Genomic DNA, 25,989 nt, shown 5'->3' with positions numbered 1-25,989 from the left:
CAGGCAAAAATCACGACGAGAAGAGCGCAGCGAGATAACCGCGCAACAGCTGCCATTTTTCTTTAACCATGACGTCACATCCGGCAAAAAAAAAAAGTCGCTTTGTTTGTTTTTTGATGTCTAGCTGGCGCATGCGCAGTAAGGCTCGTCCACCGTTCCTGAACGTCAGGTGTGTCTCGACCATCCATGGTCTCGACTGCCGGCTCTGCCACAGCGTTGCTCGGTTCGGAACTCGCGTCCGGAGAAACAACGCATCCGACTAAAACCTGACCACAACCGCCGCCAAATCGGCCTAAACTCACCCAACTATGCTGGCAACGCTGTCTTTTTGGCCTCAAAATCTCTCCAACTTTGGTGTGAAAAATCGAGGGGCACTGGCCATGCTGACAACGCTGACGACGTTGTTTTGTGCATTTCTTGTTTCTTGTTCGTCTGTCCGTGCTTTTGCGGCACCGTTTCAACAGAACGGACGGACGGCTTGTACGCTGTTGTGGTTTGAAATGGCAGCTGTTATTCCAGCTGACGTTCCTAGGGTGCTACCGAGCCTCACGTCAGTCTGCGCCTCAACTTCAAACATTCAGCTTCGACGACACAAAGGCGGAGACTTAGCGAGCTCGATTTTGTGGCCGTCTACATCGGTGGTAGCGACAAGCTCGTCAGGAGGTAAGTGTTTAAGTCATCTGATATTGCGCTTTTTATATCCCGAAGAAAACACACAAGGTGTTGCTGGCTTAAGGGCTCGTGGTAGAAGTGTGGGCTCATTTTAAAGTGGGTAAGCTACGTGCCATATTTCTTGCGAACGCGCACCCGCAAGCATAGCGTCGTGATTTTTTTTTTTTTTTTATTACGGGCTCATATGCGTAACTGAGCTCGAATCTGCTAGCTATGGTGTCACTATGCTTACTACTGGTGACAGTTATTACACCGAGGTGAACGTTCACAGCCTCAGTAAGCAGAACAGGGGTTCTGGGTTGCATGCACAAATGCAAAGCGGGCACAGTTTCGGAGGTATTTATTTCGGTATCTTATGTCATCAAAACGTTGCTCACTGCTTCCATTACAGGGGCTGGTCGAAAATTTCCACTACAGCCGGTGCACGTGTACGAGTGGCCGACGGGTGACCTGCGCTGTTTCTAAAGAGACACAGACCTACCTCTAGAGACTGCTTGTCGATGCCTTGGGCTAAGGGCGTCACTGTTCTCGTTGCGGGTGTAAGTATTTCGCAAAATCTGCTCTTCGCAGTCTGTCTTTCGTAGTGTCAGTGCAGTGAAAGTATATTCCTGTTGAGAAGCTGGATTATATAAGCGTGCGTGCGTGTGTGTGTGTGTGTAAAAATACAATTTGCACCTGTCACCACAATTTCTGTTGTAATTTTTTAGGAAACATAATTGAGAATTCCTAGCGCTCGCATGCAGGAGTTAGAAGATGGAATGGATTCCACAGGATACATGCCGCGACTTATTCTGTTCAGGGGAAAGTGAAATGGAGACACTCGATGCTAACAATGAACAAATACTGCGTACCATGTGGTGCACCCACCTAATGCACTCACATTTGGTGCCCAAACATTGGTGTTGAGTGCATTCAAAGCCGCTGTTTCTTTTTTTTTTATCGCTAAGACTGCACTACAGAGGTTGCTGTACATGGTCGTTTTAGAAGTCAGTTATTTATTGCAATTTACTAATGAAATTGCGTTTCGGCAAAAATTTCCTCAAGCAATGCAAGTGGGGTTTTAAGATTAAAGGAGCCTCAGGTAATCGAAGAATAGGTAGCCATCGCTACTTTTTTGCTGACAGGGGGCACTCCTTGACCGGCCCCACATCGCCAGACCAGAATTTTTCTCACATTGCTCATGCCGTAGTCATCATCCTGAGTCTATTTGTGTACACTCCAGAACAGAGGCCTGTCTGCTCCATTTCCGATTTCTCCTATCCTGCTTTATCCAAATCTATCTGTTGCCCATAGGTTTTCCTTTCACACTCATCCACCGAGTGTTCCGTTTTATTCAGGCCTCGCATTCCTTGATTGCAACCTTATAGGTGTGTGCAAGTTTTTATGTAACAAAAGGTGCTTTTAAACGAGTAGTGATGCCAAATTCCTTGATGAAAAATTAATCATAATGTTTGACTTCGATCTCTACGTACAGTGCTCAGCAATTGAAACGCGATACTCTGAGCGCGTGGCTGCCGGTGCTTGTTGCGCCACAGGTGAGCGCTTGTGAAAGCGAGCTGATGCATTGTGGTATACAATGAGGGTGAGAGTGTTCGTGACGCATGCTTAGTGCATCCGGGAGACAGCCCTTCAGTGTGTGGTTCTTGGCGGCGCCATAGGGGTGCTACATGCCATGGCTTCAAAACGCTGTGCCTGCGTGCTGCGCCGCACCGTGCGAAGCTGGGCGAGCGGGCACCGTGCGCATTATGAAGAATTTGAATGCACATTTATCGCGATGTGTAATCGTGGCCCGGCGCAGCACGCAGCCGCAGCGTTTTGAAGCCATGGCATGTAGCACCCCTATGGCGCCGTCAAGAACCACGCACTGAAGGGCTGTCTCCCAGATGCACTAAGCATGCGTCACAAATGCTCTCACCCTCACCGTATACCACAATGCGTCAGCTCGCTTTCACAAGCGCTCACCTGTAACGCAACAAGCACCGGCAGCCACGCGCTCCGAGTATCGCGTTTCAATCGCCGAGCGCTGTACACGGTCACTGGACAATTTTTTTGGAATGTCCAATAATTCGAAAGCATCAGTGGCACTGCCATCTACCTGGCTGTGCCAGTGTATAACGACATCTGAAATTTCATACGGTGAAGTTATTCGCCATCTGATTTTTCTGTCTTCTTGTTTGCCACGACGAGAGGTCCAAAATGGCCGTTATCGCAGCAGCCCCAATTCTGTTCTCTTTATCCCACAGCCTTTAACTGCAATTTTCACGTTCCCTTCCTTCACATGAAGCATTACAAGTTTCTCCGTTGTGGGTTACTACCAGTGAGATTGCGTTATCCGCGCACATTTGTTTTTTCAATTGCTTTCACATTCTCTTTTTTTATGCTAAGTAACTTCAAATTAACCAATATATTGGTTGCAGCCAACTCTTGCAGCCAACATTGTGCAAGGCTTTTGTGGTACGCTTTCTTGCATGGCTTTGGTGTTGTGCTAAAAAACCTACCCCAAGGAACAAGCCATGCAGTGAGGCTTGTAAGTTTGCATGTTGTGCGGCAGAGCCAACTTTTATTTCTGTATTAATAAGCTTAAAATCAGACCTTCAAGTGAACCAGAGAACAGTAGGCCATTTGCCCTTAGGAGCGCATGGAAAAACAAGTAACGAAGCAGTGCACAGAGGAATGGCCTGAGCGGCATTTCCAGTTCGAGAAGCTCAGAGTAAAATATGTTTTGAGAGGAGGCTGAGAGCAATGGATCGACGTAGGTGGACAGCTAAGGTTTTCAGGTACATATACATGAAAAGCGTGGACACGCAATGGTTAAGGAGGACTAGATGAAATGCAGAAACAACAGTGGAGAAGCTAAGACAGCCAAAGCAACCAAAAGGAGGCAAGGCAGATAGAAATGAATAAATGGAGAGAAGAAATGGAAGCTAAAACGTCGTTAGAAATGTACAGGGCTGAGAAATTGGACAATAGAAAGGAAAATTTCTACGATAATTCTAAGGGAAGCATTTTGCTTCTCGAGGCTGGGACAGATTGCTTGTGAACTAAGAGCTTTGTGGGAAAGTATACACAAAGTGATGGGGTATGCGCGGTCTGCGGAAAAGAAACAAACTATGCGGCACATAGTGTTTGAATGCGAGGGTATCCATCCAAACCTAGAGGGAAATGTTTGGCTTCCAGAAGCCGCAGGGTTTCAGGGTAGCACAGAGGAAGTCAACTTCAGGGCTGTCGAGGCGACAAAGAGAAGATATTCTAATAGAATGCTGGTGGATGAAAAGCAGACGGGAATATTGCCTAGGACAGCTACCACGTGTAACAGAAAGAATAAGTATTCTGTGCCTAATAAGTTTTTTTTGTGCCTGCCCTAAGAGCAGAGCTAGTATTAAATGCGTGTAAAACCCAGGTATATTAGTTGGTTTTTTTTTTTTGTAAGATGACATGTCATCACCCCGCTACAAAAGGGATACCGTTATCAGTTATCATCATCATTATTAATGAGGTGCAAGCCTTATCTGCTCCATGAGGCGAAATATTTAGTGTTATAAGCAGTGAATGGCCCTGATATTTATCAGGTACGCGTGGAGCATGGCTTATGAACAAAAGTGTGCTAAAAGGAGAAATAACATAAAAAACGAAAGCAAGTCCTTGGTGGCTCTTACAAGACTGCGTGGCTCAATAACCTCCCATCTGGAGCCATCAGATTGCCTGGTATTTGTCGGAGCTGTTGGAGGACTACATAATTGTGCCTCAATAGCACGCCAGGCGAACCTATCAGTTTACATGATGTTTCTCAAAGGTATTGGAGTTACTAGCACCGTGTCTTGGTATGGAATGTGCTTGACGTCGGGTGTACTGCTAGATTCTGCACTAGCTAACTTTGGTTGACCAGGCAAGTACAATGACAAGACCAAAGTGCAGGAAGCATATAATGCCAGCTGAAGCCACAATGCTTGTTATTTGAAAACCACATAAGCAGACTAAGTGCCCCAAGGAATTTTTGTAAATTATAAATGCTTCAAACAGTAAACAATGTTGCAAATTGAATTAATAGCAAACACTAATCATGAAGAATTTTAATTTTCCCAACTTTAACATAAGATATAAATAGACATTTCATTTTGTCTTTAAAATATTTATTGCCTTGGTGGACTTGCTTATTTTACCCATTTTTTAAATGTAAAACTGATGCTTCACTTAATTATTCAATTGCTTCAGGTAAAGTGAAGCAGGAAATTTGTAACGCAAGTTAAAGGTGTCATGGCCATACAACTTTTCATGTGAAACACATATAAACATTTTTTCTTGCATGCTCATGCTCCCAGCGCTGCTGGAGCAGCAAAAAAAGTAAGGAAAGAAGGGAAAAAACACTTTTTAAAAATGAACAAGGGCTGGAGTTAAAGAGCTGTATATCATGCTTTTGCTGACTGGGGTAAATTGAACAATGCCAACTGTTCAGCTACAAGGTTAGGATAGGTTAGGTATAAAAGAAATTTCATTGAAACACAGCTTTCTAAGGTAATCTGCTTGCCATTTCTTATTTAGAGGGCACCCCTTAAGTGCCCACTTCGCTTCTGTGGTTTCACGTCGCTGTCGGCTTCGGTGTAACCGAATAAAGAGGGCACCAGAGATAAATGAGATAGAGCAAACAGGAAGGTAGAGGTTCACATCACTGTCGGCTTCGGTGTAACCGAATGAAGAAGAGGGCACCAGAGATAAATGAGATAGAGCAAACAGGAAGGTGGAGGAGGAAAGTATGGTGAAAGTGTGAGGGGGAGGGCAGTAAGCAGAGGCCGCGCGAGACATACTCGGCGGCAGTGATGCACTGTGATAAAACACCAGGGGCGGTATTCCCGTGTTTTGTCCCTTTTGTGTCCCTTTCAAAAGTGTCCCTTTTGAGCGAGCCCTGATTGGCTAAAAGCGAAAACCTGGATGTGACGCCATGCAAGCACGGCGGATCTATGAGTCGTGGCTACTCGGAGCAGACGATTTGGAGCAGACGATTTTTCGTCGCCTTATTGTTGGTTCGCTCGCGGAGCAATAAACACATAAAAGATACTCTGATACGGTTTCAGTTCTTTAAAATGTGTTTGCAAGAACAGTTACGGTATTTGAATCAAAGGTCCACTTCTTCACCGGAAGTACGTCACGATGAAAGGGACGCAAAAGGGACGTTTTCAAAAGGGACAGTTACGAGAATACCGCCCCAGAGTTGCGCCCGCTGTCGTGTGTTCACTGATGACGCGGTCACTTCTGAGACACAGCAGTTACGCGCCGTCACCGAGAAGACTGCAGTTTGCACTGCGCTCCGATTTTGCATTGGGGGTATCGTAATCTTGAGCAACCTTTTTTTTTTTTCCCCTTTCTTTCTTTACTCTTTTTTTTTTTTTTTCCTTTTGAGAATTATTTCTAGCTCAGTGTTCAGAGAGATTCACAGTATACTAGTTACGTATTATCATGTTTGCGATTTCTTCTAGTGCAGCCAGTGGTGAGGAAATTCAGTGTCAGATATTCTGCTACCAATCTTATCAAAATCACTCTGTACAAACTGCAATGGAGGACAAAACACGCATGGACTGCCGACATAGCTCAGAACATTTATTTTGCATTCCAACTTTTTAAATGCTCCTTTATCTTTATACGCACAGTGGGCAATGGTATCATCATGCTGGACTCCAATGTGCCAGTGTATTTGTCCAACAATGCTCAAGCCATAGAAGAAATCATTGTTTCTGAAATAAACCAAACAGAACAAGGTATTCTTAGTTGAGCGCCAGTTTTCTTGTGTGAGCCATGAATCTGGCGGAAAAGCGAGCTTGTTCTATTTCACACATCTGGAGAATGTAGAAATGTGTGGAAGCTTACCTCAGGTGCCACACACACCTGATTGAACATAGCTTGCAGCATATGGAAAAAACAGTGAAAACATGTCTGTTACTGGTGGCTGGTCACAGAAAAGAACGAATAAATGCCGGACTTTTTTGAAAGACAACTCTAGCAGCAAGCCACACGGTCCGCAGAAGCAGCGCGACACAGGACAGTGAGCGTGCTGACCCACTAAAAGACAGCATAACTAAATAAAAATACCTTGTATGCATTAAAATTTTCTGCAAATCCATTATGGTGACACAATTGCTACAAGCGCATTCTCATTGCACCATAATTTGCAACAGCGAATTTTGTGTTTTGTGGATGAATACCATGCTACTTTGGCTTTGTTTTTAAGCTTAATGAGTACCCAAAATCGCAATAATTGTAAGTGGCCTTTTAATTTAGCGAAATGTCGATGCTCGTCTGGTAACATTGATGTAAACAAACTTCCAAGATGGCGGCGCCCATGTCTGTTTACGGCAAGTGAGTTATCGAACTCAAATACCGCTTAATAATTATTTACGGTCTATATTACGAGGTTTTCGAGCTTAAGTGACGCACCCGAAGCCCAAATAGCTTCGAAGCCTAGCGATTCTCTACTGTTAAGCTGTGTATAGTAAAAATACCAGTGGAATCGGCCGACCTGCTTACCGGCGTTGTTGCGCGTCCCGTGGCTGTAACTTGGTTGCTTCATTGCTTGCGGCTGTGCCGTTGTTTTTATAGTACTCCTTTGATGTTCAGGCATGATTTGCCGTAATGAAACCTGCCTGGTTGCATCGATATTGTTGAAAACCGCTAAGAATGACCGTTACGATTTGCCGATCTTCGCTTCGAGAACTTGTGACGATGCGATGACGATTGGATGTCTTGTGAGTGAGAGAGTGCGAATCAGTCAGTGATCGAACATTCTTTTGAAAACATTTAAATGTAATGAAATCTGATTTTTATGAGGTTGAAATTTACGGGTAAATTTGTCCGCGGTAAGGCGAGGGCGACGCTCACAAATGTTGCACACATCGGTGGAATGCGTAGCGAAAATTAGAAGTTGATTAAACGCTGAAAGCGTGCATAATAACCTAACATAATAGACAGGACGAGATTGCAATAGACGTTTGCATGTTTTGGAACATGCAGTGAGCACCTTGCTTACACGTTGGTTGACTTCGATGGCCAAACAATTATGGTGCTTTTTGCTTCAGCTGTCAAATATTACCCCACAATGGAGTAAGTTGGAATGCTATCCCCATACACTGCAGGGTGTCGTTACGTTCTAAATGTCCATGCAATGCATCCAGTACTGTGGGCCCACTGTCGCTCAGCTGAATGCTGGGGAGTGCCACATTTTATCAGAAATGTGATGTGTGCCTGACTGTATCAAAATTTGCCCGGATCCACAGTACAAACGTCAGGAGTTCCTCCACCACAATTTAATCTGGCTGGTGTTGTAGTGGCCAAGGCCAAAAGGCGTTGGCTAAGAAGCTATACACAAGTTTATGCATCTTGCCTATGCCACTAGTGCGTATGTATACAAAATATGTGGGCACACATATATGCATACACGAGCATATATGCTTACGGAATGCAATGCATGCTAGATGAAAAAAAAATTGTTTACCTAATGTCAATTGATGTGGTAGTGCTTGAACTGACATTAAGCACTGCTTAGTGACTGTTACTTATGTTGTTCTGTGTGACTAGTACAGCTACTATTCTGGGTTCGACAGTGCATGATGACCTTGGCATTGTTTATGCTGTGAAGTTCTAGAGCGTGTGGCTAAGGCGTTGTGCTGCTGAACACGAGGTCGTGGGTTCGATTCCCGGCCACGGCGGCCGCTTTTCTAATCGAGGCGGAAAGCAAAATCGCCCGTGTGTACGAGGTTGCGGCGCATGTTCAAGGTCCCCAGGTGGTCAAAATTTATCCGGAGCCCTCCACTATGGTGTGCCTCATCACCTGCGTTGCGTCGGCGCATTAAACCTTACAATCAATCAATCAAGTTCTAAAAGCGTGATGACGAACACAATATCAGCTGAATTGCATGGCCTGTTTCTTTGAAACTATTGGAGGGTAGAAGAGAAAATGTTTGGGCATGTTAGTTCATACGCACACGAGAAACATAGTGCAGTAAAAACACAAGTCGAGGACGGGACAAGTGCAAAGTTTCAACAAATTCTTTATTGCAGGACCAGCGCATATAAACACATCTGGCTCGTAAGAGGAGAAAGGGAAAAGGAAAAAAAAACAAACAGGAATAGATGAGAGACGAAAACCGCCACGTGCAGGACGAGAAAACAAAATGTACAAACCACATACAGACATCTGGCCGCTAGAGAAACGCTACTTTTTGCACACTACTTGCCACGAATGGGGCTCCATTTTTCAAATTGATGAATACCAATTCGGTTGTGTTTTAAGAAATATTACAAAAGGCAAAAGTAGCAACTGGTCCTGATAAATAGTGATTATAAAAGTTCCCTCAGCTTTCTTGCAATTCTTAAACTTACTAAACTTTAAATCGGTATAAATTGGAATCACTAAGCTCACATGCCAAATTGTTTCGGTGTCTGCGCTTGTGTCACGCAGTGGCGTAGCCCCAAGCTAGCACATCAGGATGGCTAGGTTCTGCTGTCTCACCCTTCGGAAGACGCTCCTCTCCATTTTCTTTATGCCAACGCACGGGCAGGCTATGGAGGCAGCGTCCACCACTCTAGCCAGGCCGTGGCCGACGCTGCAGCATTCGGCACGCCGCCCCCGCGGATTTCAAGTAACGGCTGGCAGAATCTCTGGTTTCACTCGTTGTAGAGCCACGTGTGAGACGAATTCAAGGGATATCCCATGGGCAATTGTTGTGGGTGTCGTTTAAAGCTTTGCTTTCCAACAGTTTTTCGTTTTGATGTTTTTCTCTCTTTCATACCTATTACAAGCCAGATGTGTTTATACATGCTGGTCCTACAGTAAAGCATTTATTGAAAGTTAGCTCTTGTCCCGTCCTCACCCCATCCTTTGCTTCTACTGTGCTGTTTTCTGTGTGGTCTAACATTGTTACACTCTTTCTTTTTTTTTTTTCTTGCATGCATATTTCGGCAGACTTCACAGGTTGACAAAATGACAGATGCAATTCAATAAGGTAGGGCACCTAGCAAACTTATACTAAAATTTATCTGTACCACTTGCATCACTACACACTGTCACAGCCATCACTAACTCGGGGGAGGAGCCGCACTCCACTAATGAGAGGGTGGGGAATGATGAGTGGGATCACGACTGTGCTTACAAGAAGCAGATGTGGTCCTCACTAGTGTAAGAAAGTCATGGAAGCGTGATGCAGCTTCTTATGTGTGACAGTTACGAACGAGTAGAATGCCGCTGTCTCCCTTCCGCATCATCATTCCTTCTCTCGGTCTTGCCATCTTTGACATGCTGGCCACGTCATCCAGCAAGATGAAGAGCATAACATTGCCCCTTCGAAATGGGCAGTGTTACGTCACCCATGCCTCATTGACATGGAGCCTCCTTTAAGGAGTGCGTGTGTGTTTGCTCATGCATATATGTGAAATTTCGTTGTGCCATGTAATCCTGTAAAAGGAGAAATTTATTTTTTTCTCCTTGCAATCATTTGTCTAACTGTTACTGCCCATTTTTTTGCCAGGACCTGTTACTCCGAGGGAGCCACAAGCCAGGACGCAACAAACTTTGTATAAACTTGGCACCACAGGTGTTATGTTGCTGGAGCCCAACTTCTGTTCATGGTCAGCGGAGTAGGGTGCCTCATCTGTTTGAGCTGCGTGTTAGAGCCAGGACACTTGCGGAGCAAGAAGAAAGTGATTGCTGTGGAGCGATTCAGTGATTTTGTTGCTGATGCCCTGCAAAAGTGCAAAAAGAATAGTTTTGCAAAGAATTATTAACACTGCTAAACTTTTTTCTTTGCGTGCGACATGGCCAAAGCATTTTTCATTTTGCTTCCTATCGCTTTGGTATGAGGGCATGGCTCAAAAAGATATCCTGAAGATAACTACATGTACGGTTCTCATTGCTGGCCTTGACCGGGGTCAACTGTTGTATACCCAACTTGGCCACTTGTAGGCCTGGCAAGCCGCCTTGCGGAAGGTGCTACAAGAGGGGCGCAGCTTATCCGAAAGCGCCACAGCCCCTGAAGAAATTTTTGTCAAGTAGTGCTCCTGCTACTGCAAAACATCATGCTTCCGCGCTAGAATGACGGCGTTGCCACGCTTGAAATATGGCCAAGTTGGAACTGTTTTGCACACACTCAAGCATTTCCGCATGTGCGCAAACGAGCGTCATGCCAAAAAAAATTCCCCCGCATTTCCCCGAGGGGGAGAATGTGAAAGTGCGAATGCACGGTTGTCGGCCCGCTTGCGGCGCTTGCGCTCGGCCCCCGCAGCCCACCGCCTCGCCGCCTTCTCTTCCATCGGGTTTGTAGTATCACGTGTACACCACGCAGTTATCAAGCCGCTATAACGCCGCTGAGTCGCCAACGCACGCCGCTGACGACGTAGTTTGAATGCGTTAAAGATATAAGGCGCGTCACTAACACTGATATCAGCGTCCCGTCCGTGGCTTGGTCGGTAGAGCGTCGCGCTGCGGCCGCAAAGTCCTCGGATCGAAACCTGGCGCCGGATGCTGTTTCTTTTTTAAATATAGAGGAGCACTGCGGACGCCGCCGCCGCCGCCGGCGGTGGATGGTTTGGGGTCGCTTATAAAGTGCATTCGCACTTAAAAAAAGCTTCTCCATGTAAAGACAAAGTTGGTAAAGGTTCTGAACGCTTGAATGAAGTATATGCTCAAAAATTAATAATGGTAGTCAAGCAGGCAGATATATACCTGTATGGTTTAGTTGTGCACTTTGACTTCTGCATAGGTGAGAATCGGGTCCGGCTGACTGATACTGACTTGTGACTAAGTGCTGAATTCGAGGTGCTGACTGGTGATATACATACCGACTGGAACGGTCGGTACTGATTGTTACAGCCACTACATCTTGGGCCAGCAGTCACACTGTGAGAAAAGCGAAGCTGGTGAGGTTGGAGATTATTTAGCCCCTCCTGTCGGGGCGTGCCGCTCCTACACAGCAATTTTTTGGCACACTGGCCCCCATTGTCGCTGGCTGCCATCGGTAGGTCACTATCTATGAAGCCAGTCGTGGTTTTAGCCACGGCAAAGTAAATAAAAAAACAGCGGAGATGGATAGATCCTGTCTTTCATACTCTTCAGCTGACTATACACATAATCCACATGGATTGTTTATGTATTGTTGTTGAAGTGCAATTGCAGTATGCTAGAATATAATTTTCAATGGGTACGTGTGCCTTTCATGGCCATTGCTATTGTTTTTGGTGCCTACAGTTTTGTACACCTCAATGTAAGCACACAAATGACGCAAATATATTCGTTAATTGCAGTTCACGAGGATGGCTTGGTGGGCTAGTTGGTGTAGCATCATAAAGGGTTGACAGCGCGTAAACACGACGACTGTCTTCTCTTCCTTGTGTCGTCGTGTTTATGCGCTGTCAACCCTTTATGTTAATTGCAGTTGTACGCCTTATAGCATAAAACCTGCATTACAAGTGTATGTCGGTGTATATATTTGTGTGGATTGCTATGAATAAAATTTATTTACTAGTGCGATTCCTTTTCTTGTGTTGCATCTTGTCATTATAGTTTGTATCTGCTTGTCCAAGTGTCAGTTCTACCCGCCGCGGTGGCTAAGGCGTTGCGCTACTGAGCACGAAGTCGCGGGTTCGATTCCCGGCAGCGGCGGCCGCTTTTCTGATTGAGGCGAAAAGCAAAAACGCCCGTGTGTACGAGATTTCGGCACACGTTAAAGATCCCCAGGTGGTCAAAATTAATCTGGAGCCCTCCACTACGGTGCACCTCATCACTTGCATTGCGTCGCCGTGTTAAACCCTAAAATCAATCAACCAAGTGTCAATTCTACAAGTAACTTTGACGGCCAGGTCTTGCTTAACAGAATGAAATGAAAATATGGCAGCAAAGCAAGCCATAAATCCTCCTTTATTTTTCACTAAGTGCAGACAAAATTTTTACTGAAGAGTTGTCAGTTCGTCTGTGTACACTAGCTGGCAGGAAAGGCCTCCACGGCACTATTACAAATTTAAAAGTTCCCAATCATAACATGGATGGGATGACAATTTGACGAAAATGTGTAGAGGTGGCACAACTTTTCACTGCGACCAGACTTGTGTGCTCTTGCCTGAAATGGCAATATCTGGTGTACACCATGGTTTCCTCACTGTTGAAAGAAATACCCTAAATCCTGAAGGGCTGTGATAAAACACCGGTCTGTCAAGGGAGCACCAAATTTCTAAGTCAATAAAAATCTTAAAGTAGAGGTCCTCTATTAGTCTAATGTAGTTAAGTGATCTCAACAGCTGAAATACGCATCCTTTATGCAGGAGGGGGGGGGGGGGGGGCTTTGTTTTACGTGCCGAAGCTGCACATGCTCCTTGAAGGACACCACATTAGGAGCTATGGATCAAGTTGGACCACTCGTGGGCCTTGAAATGTGCAACGAAGTCTCTATACAGAGGTTTTCTTTTCCACCTCTACCAGAAAAATGGCTGCCACAGCTGGGATTGAACCAACGTCTTCGATGATGGCAGCAAAACATCCTAGATGCTGGGCAGTTACAGTGGGTTACTGCAAGACACGCCTGCTTAGGTCGGCTTTATTGCACGACACCTACGCCATGCAAGAAAGCCTAATGCACGCAAAACCTTGCCCAAAGCCAATTTGTTCACTCTGGTGTACATTAGATGACGTGGAATGTTACCAGTACAGAATTTATGAGCTGGGAAGAACCATCTACTCAAGAGAACGGCATGAGCAAGACATTGAGTTATTACTTGTTGGCAATGCCTGCAGTAACATCCTGGTCCTAGTAGGCATGCATAGCAAGGGCCTCTTTTGAATGACTGGAAGGACTGCATCCAGTCAAATATATACTGCTATTCACAGCATGTTGAAGAACCACATCCATGTGTGCCAAATTTTGTTCACTGCTCCGCTGTCTTTTCTTCACCTTTTTTTGTACCATTTTCTAATCAGTGCACACACTCGTGTTAGGCCGTGATTGCCCAAGTTACCTTTGACCTCAGCTTTCAAAGCTGTTACACTAAACCAATGATATTCATATTCGAACATAATTTATTATATTTTCAGTTACTTTTTCTACTTGCACGTGATTTGCAGTACCGAATTTTATCATTGTACACTTCTAGCAAAAAAGGAATATCGCAGGAGTAGTGCATCTAATTCCTTTGGAAGATAATGTTTTTGTTTTCGCAATCTGATGTAGCATGCACAGTCGGCGCTTCATTTTCATTGTTTTCTGTGAACTACATATCCTCCATTATAAAGAAGAGTTTGGAAGTCATTTGACTACAGGAAGTGCAAGTAGGAGCGCTTGAGTGGAGGAAGCACAGCTTGGTCATCGTTCTGATTTGTTTTTTTGTTCAGTACGACGACTGTGTGTGATACTGAGCTTCGATATCAGTTGAAATAGTTGGCCTGTCCTACTGCCAGTGGAGCCTGTGGGGCCAATACACTGCACAAGCATGAGGAAATGAAGCCACACAGGCCAGAATCTGGATATATATATATTGTAAGAAAACTGTGCCTCTCTCACAAAGCCATGTTGATTCCTCGAGCTGGGGCTCCCCGCTTTTTCCGCCCCTCCAAGTTGGTGGCTGCCCTCTTTGCTGTCGTAGTAAATTGACCACTGGCCATGCTCAGCTCCCTTTTCCCAAGGCTTCAAACCTCTACAAGTACCAGAGTCCGCTTAAGATGAACTCCATGTGCCATGATTAAGACGAACAACACTTTCGTTTACTTGTAACATCCACAACGCAATACCGTCCGCTGAAGACGAATTTCTGGTAAATAGAAATTTTCGCCGTCCCCTCGAGTTTGTCTTAATGTATATATATATAATGCTAACCGTCTCTCCGCACTATCGTCCGCTGCGCATCCTGTGCAGCTACAGCACTCACTAAGTGGGTCCAGATGGACCCTGCTCCTAGTGCCTCCAAAGTATAACAGTACCCTGTCCTTGCCAATCCCTGTGAGAGCATGCGCTACTGTTCAGGGCACACACAGGCTTCAATGACAGGCTTCACTCAACAGCGGGCACAACACTACAAAGTGGGGAACCTAGTGCTCCCGCATAAAAATAGTGCAGGTGGAAACGTTATCTGTTGTGTAGTCCTCTAAACATCTTGGCTGTGACTCTTATAAGGCAAAAGCTGTGTCACCAACGGCTACTGCAGACCATTTTTGAAATAAAACTTTTTCCAAGATCATACCAAGGTCACACCGAAATGTGCACAACTTTAAAAAGGTCGCCTCCAGATGAAATCTTCCGACAGTGTTTTCGGTACCTTTAAACTGTGCCATGCTTTGTACAACAACAACACAAGGAAAGATGCACAAAATTTGTGGCAAGAAGCATGCTAAGCCCCTTGTTAGTTGTGCGATGAGACACCTTTGACTTGACATAAAGCTTTCATTGGCCAAATCAGTGATGTATCAGGGACCACTTGAAAATGTGCACCTTCGGTAGAAAATTACACTGGCCGTTTGAGTGCAACATTGTAATTGTGCACCCAAGTTGACAAAAAGAAAAATAGTGGAAGAAAGCACGGATGTAATGGCACATAATGTAACAAATGTTTTGCATCAAATGAAAGAACAATTTGTGAGTGAGCCCCCTCTTTATCAATCTACTCCAAGGAATGTGCTCTTGCCAAACGCCTGTGACCTTTTTTATGCTTCTTATACCTGATCCTGTGACCTTTTTTTATGCTTCTTATACCTGATCGACATACCCTAAATAAATCGGTTGCAAGTAGCGCCCGTCCTGTCTGTTCAATGTCCTTATGGTCTTCGCACCCAGAACTGATGCACGTACCAATGACCTCTTGAAGAGTGGTTGGAAGGTAAAAGTGGCTATGGTGCAGCTGTTCCACTAGTAGAAACAGAAAATCCAGGGTGGTTGGGTATAAAACAGATTTTCACCCAAAGGCCAAATTGGGCATAAAACAGCACATCATCCTATCCTAACGCAGAATGCAAACACAAAACAGTGCGGCACTTTTCTGCTGTATATGTGGCAATTATTTGGAAGCAGTCTGTACCTGCCTTGCTGACATAAATATAAGCGAAGCAGGCATCATAAGTGGGTAGCACAGGTAACAGCTGTAACTAGAGCTTCTATGTACAGTTAAAAAGCATTGTGCGTTTCGTTGTTCGCCCTTCGCACTAAACTTAAGACAACATGCTCAATAAATTCTTCTGAAAGGAACATACATATACCGACACACGTCAAAATATGCGACTACAGATCCCACAGGCTAGAATACACTACTAACGCTACTAACATACTGATGCGGAGCTTGCACGCTCTAGTAGATTGTAAAACCACGTTGAAGCACACTAGGTTATCTAGAAGTTCTGAGTTATTAGTCACTACTGCTAGGCATATTCCATCACAACTATGAGATAAAAGCGACGGCCGGAAGCACGCCGGGCAATACACGAAGCAGCACAGGCACCAATGTCGAAAGCTTGCAGGAAGCGTGACGCTCGCCTTCCACTCTCAGATTACTTGGCACAAACGGGTGGTGGTGCTGCACGAAATGCACCACGGTGAGCCAACTTCACACAAGGATCGCACGGAAAACACTCAGCAGCAGTTTGAAGAAAGCAACCAGCAAGAAGGGCACATTGCAGGAGCTTCCTACTGATTCACTGTAGCTCGGCAGACGCGTCCTGTAGGTGATGGGCAGCATAGCTGAGCGAAGCGACTAAAACCTGACCACAACACGGTCGTCGTTCAGTGCGCGTTGCAACACTTCACACAAGGATCGCACGGAGAACACTCAGCAGCAGTTTGAAGAAAGCAACCAGCAAGAAGGGCACATTGTAGGAGCTTCCAAATAAAGCTGGGCTACTGATTCACTGTAGCTCGTTAGACGCGTCCTGTTGGTGACGGGCAGCACAGCTGAGCGAAGCGACTAAGAGCTGACCGCAACACGGACGTTGTTCAGTGCGCGTTGCAAGTGTTGCCAGCGTAGCCGTGAGGGGCAACGTTCAGCGTCGGTTGATGATGATGATGATGATGATGATGATGTGGCTGTGCCCTTTGTAGCGGGTCGCCGCTGCGTTGGATCGCGCGGCGTAGCCAAAGAAAGAAAAGAAAAGAAAAAAAAAGGAAGAAAAAAGACGAAAAAACTGTCCCTAACACACAAGACATGATGAGCCACTACTACTCAGTCCTCAATGTCGCAAACCTTCCCCGTACTGCTCCGTGCTGCCACTGCCACCATTGTTCAAGCCGTCTCTCCGTCGCAACGCCGCATGTCGCCACCAGGCCTCAAGGCGTCGTTTCGCATTGTCCACCCACGCAGCACCCCCAGCCTCTTCAAAACCGAGAGCTGCTGACAGGGTGTGGCTCTCGGGAGCAGGTGCAACCGCAGGGCATTCGAGGACGACGTGGCTGGTGGTCTCTTCTGCAGCTCCACAGGCGGTGCAAGTTGTGTCGAGCCCGGCCGTAAACTTCGCCCGCCACACACGTGTCCGCAGCACGCCGAGACGGGCCTCTTCCAGCAGGCCACTGCCCAGGGAGTTATCAAAAAACTTCTCCCGGCCGATGGTCGTCTTGGTGGCGCTATACAGGTCCAGAGAGGGCTTCGCCTTTGCACCTTCGAGCCACTCCCTCGTCTCCACCTTTGTCACCTGAGCCCGGATCCTGGCCGTCCTCGTGCTCACGGGCTGTGCGGCAGCTGACGCGATAGACTCGGGCGATACCTCATAACGGCGCCGCAGATTCGCCGTCCGTCGGGTCCACCATGTCGAGATGCCGGAATAGATGGTGTGGATCAGGGCCTGGTGGGCCAGGTTAGTGTCGGGCAACCGGAGAAGTCTGCCTTCGTAGCTCAACTTTGCCACTGCTTCCCGCGCCGTAAATGACGACCAACCCAGGTCCCCCTGGATCCCCTCCACCGGAGTGTTCTTGTGGACGCCCAAGGCCATCCTGCCTGCGTCTCTCTGTCTCCTCTCTAAGAATTCACGCGTTCCTGCAGAGAGGCACAGCGTGGCGTTAGCGTAGGTCAGCCCTGGCACTGCCACCATCTTCCACAAGGCACGTAGCACCTCGTAGCGGTTGAAAGCCCAAAGTGCATGCCGGCCCAGAAACCCTTTGTTTCTGGCAGCTTTGGTCTTGATGTGCCGCTCGTGTGTCACCAGGTAGTCCGGTCCTGTGCTCAAGTGCACGCCCAGGTACTTCGCCGCACTCGTCATGTGCACCGTGTCCCCCTGCAGTGCCCATGTCCGCTGATGTACCTGTGCCATGCCCCATACCATCACCATGCACTTAGCTTGACTAAACCGCAGTTGTAGCTTCGCCATCTCTGAGCCACAGATGTCCAGCAGGTGTTGCAACTCTTCTGGCGATCCTGCCATGACGGCGAAGTCATCCGCGTACACCAGGGCTGGGATTCGATGGACCACCTGCTGCCCCTCTACCCGGTGTTCCAGCCGGTAACCGCTCCCCGAAAACTCCAACTGGTGCGTTACCTCTGCCACATACAACATGAACAGAAGTGGGGAGAGAGGACATCCCTGCCGCAGACCGCGTGGTATGTCAACCGGCGCCGTAGTCTCGCCACCCCATTCAACTTGTGCCGTGATGTCCTCATACAGTGCCCGGAGTAGGTACAGATCTGACTCGTCCAGGCCATGTTCCCGGAGCAGCTCCCACAGCATCTCACGATTCACCCGATCGTAGGCCTTGGAGATATCCAGGAACGCCACATAGAGCGGGCTCCCGGTCTGCAGGGCAATTTCTATGCACTGCGTAAGGACAAACAAGTTGTCCTCAATGCGTCTGCCGACCCGGAAGCCTGCCTGCAGCTCCCCCAAGACACCTTTGCGTTCGGCCCAGCGCTGCAACCGGCTGTTCACAATCTGCATGGCCATTCGGTACAACACCGGAGTGATGGCTATAGGTCTGCAGTTGTTCAGGTCCATCCTATCCCCGGTGCCTTTATACAAGGGGCGAACCCTACTGCGCTTCCAGTCCCGAGGAATCTCTGCCTCCACTAGGACCCGTGACAGCAAGTCCCCCATTCGCACCCTGGCTTTCGGGCCCAACGCCTTGATGAGACTCATGGGGATGCCGTCCACCCCCAAGGCCGTTCCTGCGTCCACTCTTCGGGTAGCTTGCTTGAATTCGCGGTCCGTCGGTGTCTGTCGCAGGTCGGCCGGCAGAAAGCTGTCGTCGTGGACGGCGGCAGCTCTCCCAGTTGGCTGCGCCACCTGTTCGCTGGGTTTGCTCGGAGGGATCCCTGTGTCCTCGTACCGTTGGAGCGCGCGCAGCCATTCTTCGAGTAGAGGCACGCAAGCCGCTCCCTCCAGTGTCTGTTCGTCCCCTGATGCGCGGAGTCGGCCCTGTGGAGCCGTTCTACTCCCCGATTGAATGTGGCGCCAGAAACGTTGGGGCGCCTGCCTCCCAGCGCGCTGTAAATCGGCCAGAAAACGCTGGTTCAGATCCCTTATTCGAGATTGCACCAGAGCTGCCGCCTCTCGCTTACGCGCTAGAAATTCTGCCCACGCACCCGCTGTGGCTTCATGGTCCGTGTGCTTGCTCAGCCGCCGGTGTAGGCGGCTGGCTTCACGCCGGCGCTTAATGGCCACCGCCACTTCGGCCGTCCACCACGCCTTCACCCGATGCCGGCCTTTCTTCTGTATAGAGCACTGGGCCAGTGCTCCACGGAGCACAGCTATCATCTGTTCATATGTTGTCATTTCATCCACCCTGTCTTCCAGAACAGATGCCATCCTTTCAACGTCACGTTCACTTGGTCGTCGCGGTCCACTTTGAGCAGGCTGTGGGACGGTCTGCTGATGCTGGCCAAAGAAGAGACGAAAACGATTGTGGTCGCTGGCCAGATTGCCTTCCCCGTCCTCGTCTATGACCATCATGTCTAATGACTCATACAGCGTCTCAGACATCAGGCAGTAGTCAATGCATGATGTCCGATCACGCACTGTCCACGTGACTGCCCCTTGGCACTTGTCCGTCAGATTAACCACAACTAGATTCTCTCTCCTCGCCATGTCCAGCAGCAGTCTTCCATTCGCGTCCGTGTGACCATCTAGCTCCTCGACGTGGGCATTGAAATCCCCCACTATCAGAACTTCATACTGGCTGCGGAGCTCCTGCATGTCTGCGCTGAGGCAGGCGCTAATTTCCTCGTTCTTCTCACGCCCTGCCCCCGTCCACCAGTACACTGTGGCCAGGGCCACTGGTTTGTCGGCTACCCTGCCCGCTAGCCACATATGTTCCTGGCAGGTAGGCCTCTCTCTTGTCCACTGATGGGGACTCGCACACAGGCATCCTATCCCACCTCCTCGCCTTTCATTAGCCTGCCGGTTGCACCCCTCCCAATGCATGTCAGGATCTGCTGGGGGGACTTCCTCATCTCGAAGGTGTGTTTCCACGACTGCACAAACCGCTAGCCGATGGGTCCGCATCTCCTTCGTAAGCTCGGCCCATTTCGACTCTTTCCTTGCTCCCTGCATGTTGAGGAAACCTAGCTGCAGACCTCTACCCTGTCGCTTTCGCCGTAGGCCTCTGCGTTTGCGCCGTCGGCTGACAAAAGCCCGTGGCAGCATTTTTCCTACGGGGTCGGTCCCCAAATCCTCCAGCTGGGCTACTTCCTCGGGGCGCCCCACTGCCGTGGGGCGCCCCGTTGCGGTCAGGACGAAGCAGTGTTGCCAGCACGCGTTTGTACAGTATGCTGGCAACAACGTCCGTGTTCCAGTCAGGTTTTAGTCGCTTCGGAAACAACCGCCGTTTCAACGGACTCGTGCTGCCCCCTTTCGCTAACGTCTCGGTCTAGGCTTTCCCGCAGAACGCCGTTAGCCCTGGTTAGCCCGCGAACTGCGCGCGTTTGGGTCGACAGCCGTTTTCAAGGCCTCCCGTGAACCTGCGCACTTCGCACACGACGACGCTGATACATCTACGCTCACAGGGGCCTACACACCGTGTACTTACGCTGCCCTCTGTCGTGAGCCTCCGGAAACGCCCCATCCTCGCTATCTGTCCGAGTTTCGCCGTTCCTCTTAGAGGTGGCGACACTATCGTTACATGAGCGCTTCGCAGCGAGCTCAGCTGATTCTTTGCTCAGCAGTTTCGCCAAATTGTACCCTTTCTCGCGCAACAGCTGATCCAACCTGTTCGAGAATAGGTACCTGTATTCCGGAAGAAGTTGTGGGGACACTGCCGCCTGCGTGACAAGTTCACCAAACGGACCTCCGATGCTGACTTAAGCAATCGGCAGGCGCACGTTTCGTGCTTTTACGGCCTGCTTCACCCAAATACACTGTCCGGTCAGCTGATCCGGTTCAACGTTCGAAGGGTTGATCATGTCTACCGTCGCCGCGGAGTCGCGAAGAACTCGGCATGGTTTACCGTTGACCACTAGCGCACGTACGCACGGCTCTAGAAACTGCCTGCTGTCCTCACTGTGATCTACCACGTGAAAGACGAGTTTTCTCTTCTTGCAACTCGCAGCGAAATGTCCCGTCTCGCCGCAGTTGTAACACGCAGCCCGTCTGTGCGCTTCAAAACCTTTCTTTCTGCGCTGCTCTTCAGCGTCTTCTGCTAATTTTCCGTTATCGCGGCCAGTTTCCCTTTCCACGACAACGACTCCCCTTGCTCCACCGTCTTCCTGGGCAGCTTTGCCGTTAGGCCCTGACTTATCAGGCCTCGGCTTGAACTCTTTTTGGCCGTCTTTCGGCCCCTGCGCACCTCGTCGTGCGACGAACTCGTCGGCTAGCTGAGCTGCGTTATCCACAGTATTTACCCCTGGCCTGTCTTGCACCCAAAGTCTCAGGTTTTCTGGTAGATGGCGGTAAAACTGCTTGAGACCGAATCACTCAACTACCTCGTCGTGCTCTCAAAAAACCTTTGCCTCTTTGAGCCACTCCTCCATGTTAGCCCTCAGCTTGTAGGCGAACTCTGAGTACGACTCGCCCTTAGCTTTCTCGGCTTCACGGAATTTCCGGCGAAACGCCTCTGCTGACACCCTGTCCTTACGCAAGAGGCTCGACTTGACTTTCTCGTAGTCCTCCGCCTCCTCTTTTGGCAAGCGGGTCATCCCGTCGGATGCCTCACCTGGCAAAAGTGTAAGCAGTTTTGCGGCCATGAGTCTCGGCTTAACTGGGCCCTCTAGCACGTACGCTCGAAGTTGACCAAAAAAACCGATGTCTTCTCCTACATTTTAGGGTCGCATTAGGTCACTCATTCGTAGCGTAGACCGCTCAGTCACCGCAGACTTCGCGCTTGGCGCGCTGCTGTCACTCTCACGCCTAGATCGAGATGCCTCGATCTCTAGACACTTCATTTCCAGCTCATGCTGTCGCTCCTGCTGTCGACTTCCATCCTCGCGTTCCTCATCTCGCTTTCTTTCCTCGCGTTCCTGTTTCTCCCTCTCGAGCTCCTCTTCTCGTTCTGTCTCGCGTTCCTCACGCTGGCGCTCAGCCTCTGCCTCTGCAGCCTGACGTTTCGCGGTCTCGCTGCCATTGATCCTCTCAATTTTCTCAGACAACTCGTCATCCTCAGCCCCAACGGCGAGTATAGCCTGTATCAGCTCTGGCTTTTTCAGCGCGTCCGAAACATCCAAGCGCAACTCTTTTGCAAGCCCCAACAACTGCGGTTTTTTCAACGCTTTCAAATTCATGGCCGGTCTAGAGTACTGCTTTCCCACTGCTCCAAAAATGTTTTGCGCAAATAACCCACGCGACAAAAACACACGCCCTACCAGCTATCCTCAGAAGCCTTGTAAAACTCAGTGAAGAAAAGTCCCGCACTCACCATTGGCCGCCGTGAATTCTGCGAAGTCCGAAGCTGCCTTGACGTCTGTGGTGTTGGATCTCGCACCGCTGGCTCCAGGTGTTACGAAGTTGCCATCTGACCACTGCCAACCAGTTGTTGCGACGTTGTCATCCCACCGCTGACAACAGTTGCTCTGTTCCTTGCCCATCATCAGAACTCTGTCGTTTCCAACATCCGCAACTTCATAATCTGTGGGCAAAAAGGCAAGATCTCCTGGAAACCTTCTGGCGAAGATGGGCAACCGAGTACCTGCTGGAGCTACCGTCTCGCCCCATCAAGTCAACAGCAGCTGTCAGAGCCGGAGACATCGTATTAGTAGATGATCCTCTCAGGCCTCGCCAAACCTGGAGACTGGCGCGCATCACAGATCTTCACGTTGGATGCGACGGAAAGATTAGAGCCTGCTCCGTCAAACTCGCTGATGGATCACAGTTACAGCGTTCCATTCGGATGCTGTACCCCTTAGAAGTGCGTTTTGAGGAAAACTCATAAGCCCCGCCCTGCTAATTTCATGGGGGGCAGGTTGTTGGAACTTTGTTGTTAGAGGAAAAAGAAGTGACATTGAATGGTGGCGCTGGGCCTGCACTGCATGCTTGGGGTATGGGCCCGGCTCGTGCACTTTGTCTTCGTCCTCTTCATGTTCGGTCATGGAGGCGGACTGACGGTGGTCTGCGAGACGCTCAATAAAGCCGCCGGTTGTCCTTGAAGGGCACCGTCTTGTTAAGAGTGGCGGCCACTCCCGGGTAAGAGCGGGAGAGAGGGTTACACCAACACGAAGTCTTCGCTGCAAGACCTCCTCCCAGCCAGCGAGTAGCCACATAAAGATGGGTAGCCACATATGATACAATTTAAAGGTACTTGCGGTGATTATGAAAATAGTACCTCCACAGCCACATGAGATACTTAGCCGCATATGAGGCCAACTTCAGAATGTTGTCGTAGCTGTCGTAATATCTGTAAAGAATGACGTCATTTCACGTCTCAGCCAACCGAACTGCGTGACACGCTGTGTTTTTATGCCCACAGCTCTCGATATGGCTGTTACGTCGGTAGTCTGAGCATAGCCAGATGCAATTTAAACGTACTTGCGGTGATTGTGAATGCAGCTTAAGGGGTGCCCTATGTGCTCTCCTCATGATGTTGTTTGCTTAGCTTCTTCAGAGCGGGTAAGTAGTTTCTGGTACTGAAAACTGTGCAATATTCGACTCATGATCACTGCCTGCAGAAATTTGGTTATTTTTTCGGTCACTCCTACACTTCGCCTCTACGGCGTATTACGATGTTTAATTTCTTCTATTTTGGCGATTGTATGATCAGTTCTCCCGCTTCTCTGAAAGGGCCATGCCGAATATTCTTAAGTGGCTTTTTTCGGGGATCACGCGTTGGTCGATTTCTGTTTTTTTTTAATTTGCCGGCCAATCATCGTTTGCCGGACGGAGCTTGTGGTGTGACACGAACACGAAAATGGTTATTCTTAAGTTCTTGTAATTAGATGCCATATACTACCCGCCGCGGTGGCTCATTCTGTATCCGGCTGCCGATAGGAGCGGACGCGGGATGGATGGCTCCGTGCGAGCTGCGATAGCGGCCGATGCCGGCCGTTGTGAACCGGTTTCTTCTTTGCCCAAGGATTACCGTGTTGTTCTGCCCCCCTGCCCACCGGAGAAGCGACGAATCGTGTGGTTGTTCTGCACTGCGACGTCGGCGGTCGACCGTACAGAATTGACGACTTCAGGCAGCCGTTGAAGGACACTGGAGTGATACAGGAAGTTTGTGGCATAGGGGCCTACCAGATGTCTCATGTTTGGCTGATAAATTTTCGGACGGACGGAGCGAAGAAAAAACTGTTGGAAAGGGGCCCGTTGAGCGGGAAAGGACGGTCATGCCTTGTAGTCGACCCCGTAAGGCACGAACTTCGGGTGAAGCTGCACTGGGTCGCCTTCAACATTACCAACGAGACTATAAGGAAGATTTTCGCTGAGTACAGCGACGTGAAGGAGGTGACGAGTGACAAGTGGCGTGTGCAGGACTTTGAGAGCTCCGAGTCGACAACCCGGGTTGTGCACCTAGTTTTGCATGAAGGTGTCACGCCGGACAGGCTTCCCCACCAGCTGCGGTTATGCCCCAGCACTGCGCTCGTCGCGGTGCCTGGGCAAGCCCCACTGTGCCTAAGGTGCCGCAGAGCCGGGCACATTCGCCGAGAATGCCGGGCCCCCAGGTGCTCGGAATGCCACGCCTTAGGGCACGAGAAGGCGGACTGCACCCGCTCGTACGCTCGGGCTGTGGGTCGAGGCTTGGAAAGTGACAACAGTGAACTCGTTATGGACAAGGAAGAAGCAGAGGGAGCAGCGGCACCCGCAGCACCTGAACCCAGGACCCACCACCCCGAGCTGGAAACGGACGCGGATACCACAAGAAAGCACGAGAGAAAGCCACTGACGGCGGAGGGGCGTAGCGCGCCAGCAGCCGATCCGCCTCGGCAGGCCACCTCTCACGACGGGGACAGTGCTGGAACCACCAAGGACGAGAGCGAGAGGATGGACCTCGAGGTTCAGCCGAGCAAGCTTCGGCACGAAGATGACCCGGAGACTGCGGACGAACCAAACCAGCGAAAGCCAGAACCGCCGTGGCAGGCTGGTCGGGGAAAGAAGAATTAGCGAGCCGCCACTACTAAGCCAGGGGCGGCGTCGCCGGGAAAAGGCGGCACGAAAATCACCTCACCACATGTAGGTCCGGGCACACTGTATGGCGCGAGATAAAGGTGAGCACTTTACACTTGGTCTGGTCCCTCCAAAATGACGGCCCTCTGTAAGCCATTTCGAATGGCTACCCTCAATGCACGAGGACTTTCAGCTGAGCGAAAGCAGAATCAGCTGTACCGCATGGTTACGGAGCGAGACCTAGATGTCGTCGCCCTACAGGAGACGAAAGTCGAAAGTGAGGATCAGACCGACTGTATGGTGCGTCCCTTTACAGCACACTATTCATCATCATCATCATCATCATCACCAGCCTATCTACGCCCACTGCAGGGCAAATGCCTCTCCCATTATTCTCCAATTACCCCGGTCCTGTGCCAACTGTGACCAATTTATCCCCGCAAACGTCTTGATCTCATCTGCCCATCTAACTTTCTGCCGCCCCCTGCAACGCTTGCCTTCTCTAGGGATCCACTCTGTTACCCTTAATGACCAGCGGTTATCTTGCCTTCGCATTACATGCCCTGCCCACGTCCATTTCTTTTTCTTAAGCTCTACTAATATGTCTTCAACACGCGTTTGTTCCCTGACCCACTCCGCTCTCTTCTTGTCCCTTAATGTTACACCTATCATTTTACGCTCCGTTGCCCGCTGAGTCGTTCTCAATTTAAGTTGAACCCTCTTAGTGAGCCTCCAAGTTTCTGCCCCGTGGGTAAGTACCGGTAGGATGCAGCTGTCATACACTTTCCTCTTCAGCGACAATGGTAGGCTCCCCCGCACGGGGCACCTTGAGTAATCTTGGTGACGGTGAGTGGCGA

The 25,989-nt window shown here is 49.1% G+C and overlaps 3 long non-coding RNA genes across 3 annotated transcripts; 1 reads left to right on the top strand and 2 right to left on the bottom strand.

Moving 5' to 3' along the window:
* The first annotated feature begins 397 nt into the window (after nt 1-397).
* Nucleotides 398-11,078, top strand: LOC144163990 (uncharacterized). Its single transcript, XR_013320982.1, has 3 exons — nt 398-663; nt 1,064-1,211; nt 10,185-11,078. It is a non-coding gene; the product is annotated as an uncharacterized LOC144163990 (long non-coding RNA).
* LOC144163989 (uncharacterized) lies at nt 6,145-7,291 on the bottom strand. Its single transcript, XR_013320981.1, has 3 exons — nt 7,189-7,291; nt 6,532-6,563; nt 6,145-6,398 (listed from the first exon to the last, which is right to left on the bottom strand). It is a non-coding gene; the product is annotated as an uncharacterized LOC144163989 (long non-coding RNA).
* A 4,123-nt stretch (nt 11,079-15,201) lies between the features above and the next one.
* LOC144164220 (uncharacterized) lies at nt 15,202-17,415 on the bottom strand. The gene is made up of 2 exons (XR_013321100.1): nt 15,387-17,415; nt 15,202-15,352 (listed from the first exon to the last, which is right to left on the bottom strand). It is a non-coding gene; the product is annotated as an uncharacterized LOC144164220 (long non-coding RNA).
* Nucleotides 17,416-25,989: the final 8,574 nt, after the last annotated feature.

Source organism: Haemaphysalis longicornis, unplaced genomic scaffold, assembly GCF_048455015.1.
Source record: "Haemaphysalis longicornis isolate Haplotype H1 unplaced genomic scaffold, Haemaphysalis longicornis Haplotype H1 scaffold_13, whole genome shotgun sequence".
In the NCBI taxonomy this organism is placed as follows: Eukaryota; Metazoa; Arthropoda; class Arachnida; order Ixodida; family Ixodidae; genus Haemaphysalis; species Haemaphysalis longicornis.
The sequence above is the reverse complement of the archived record's forward strand: the minus strand, read 5'-3'. Positions and strand labels throughout refer to the sequence as shown.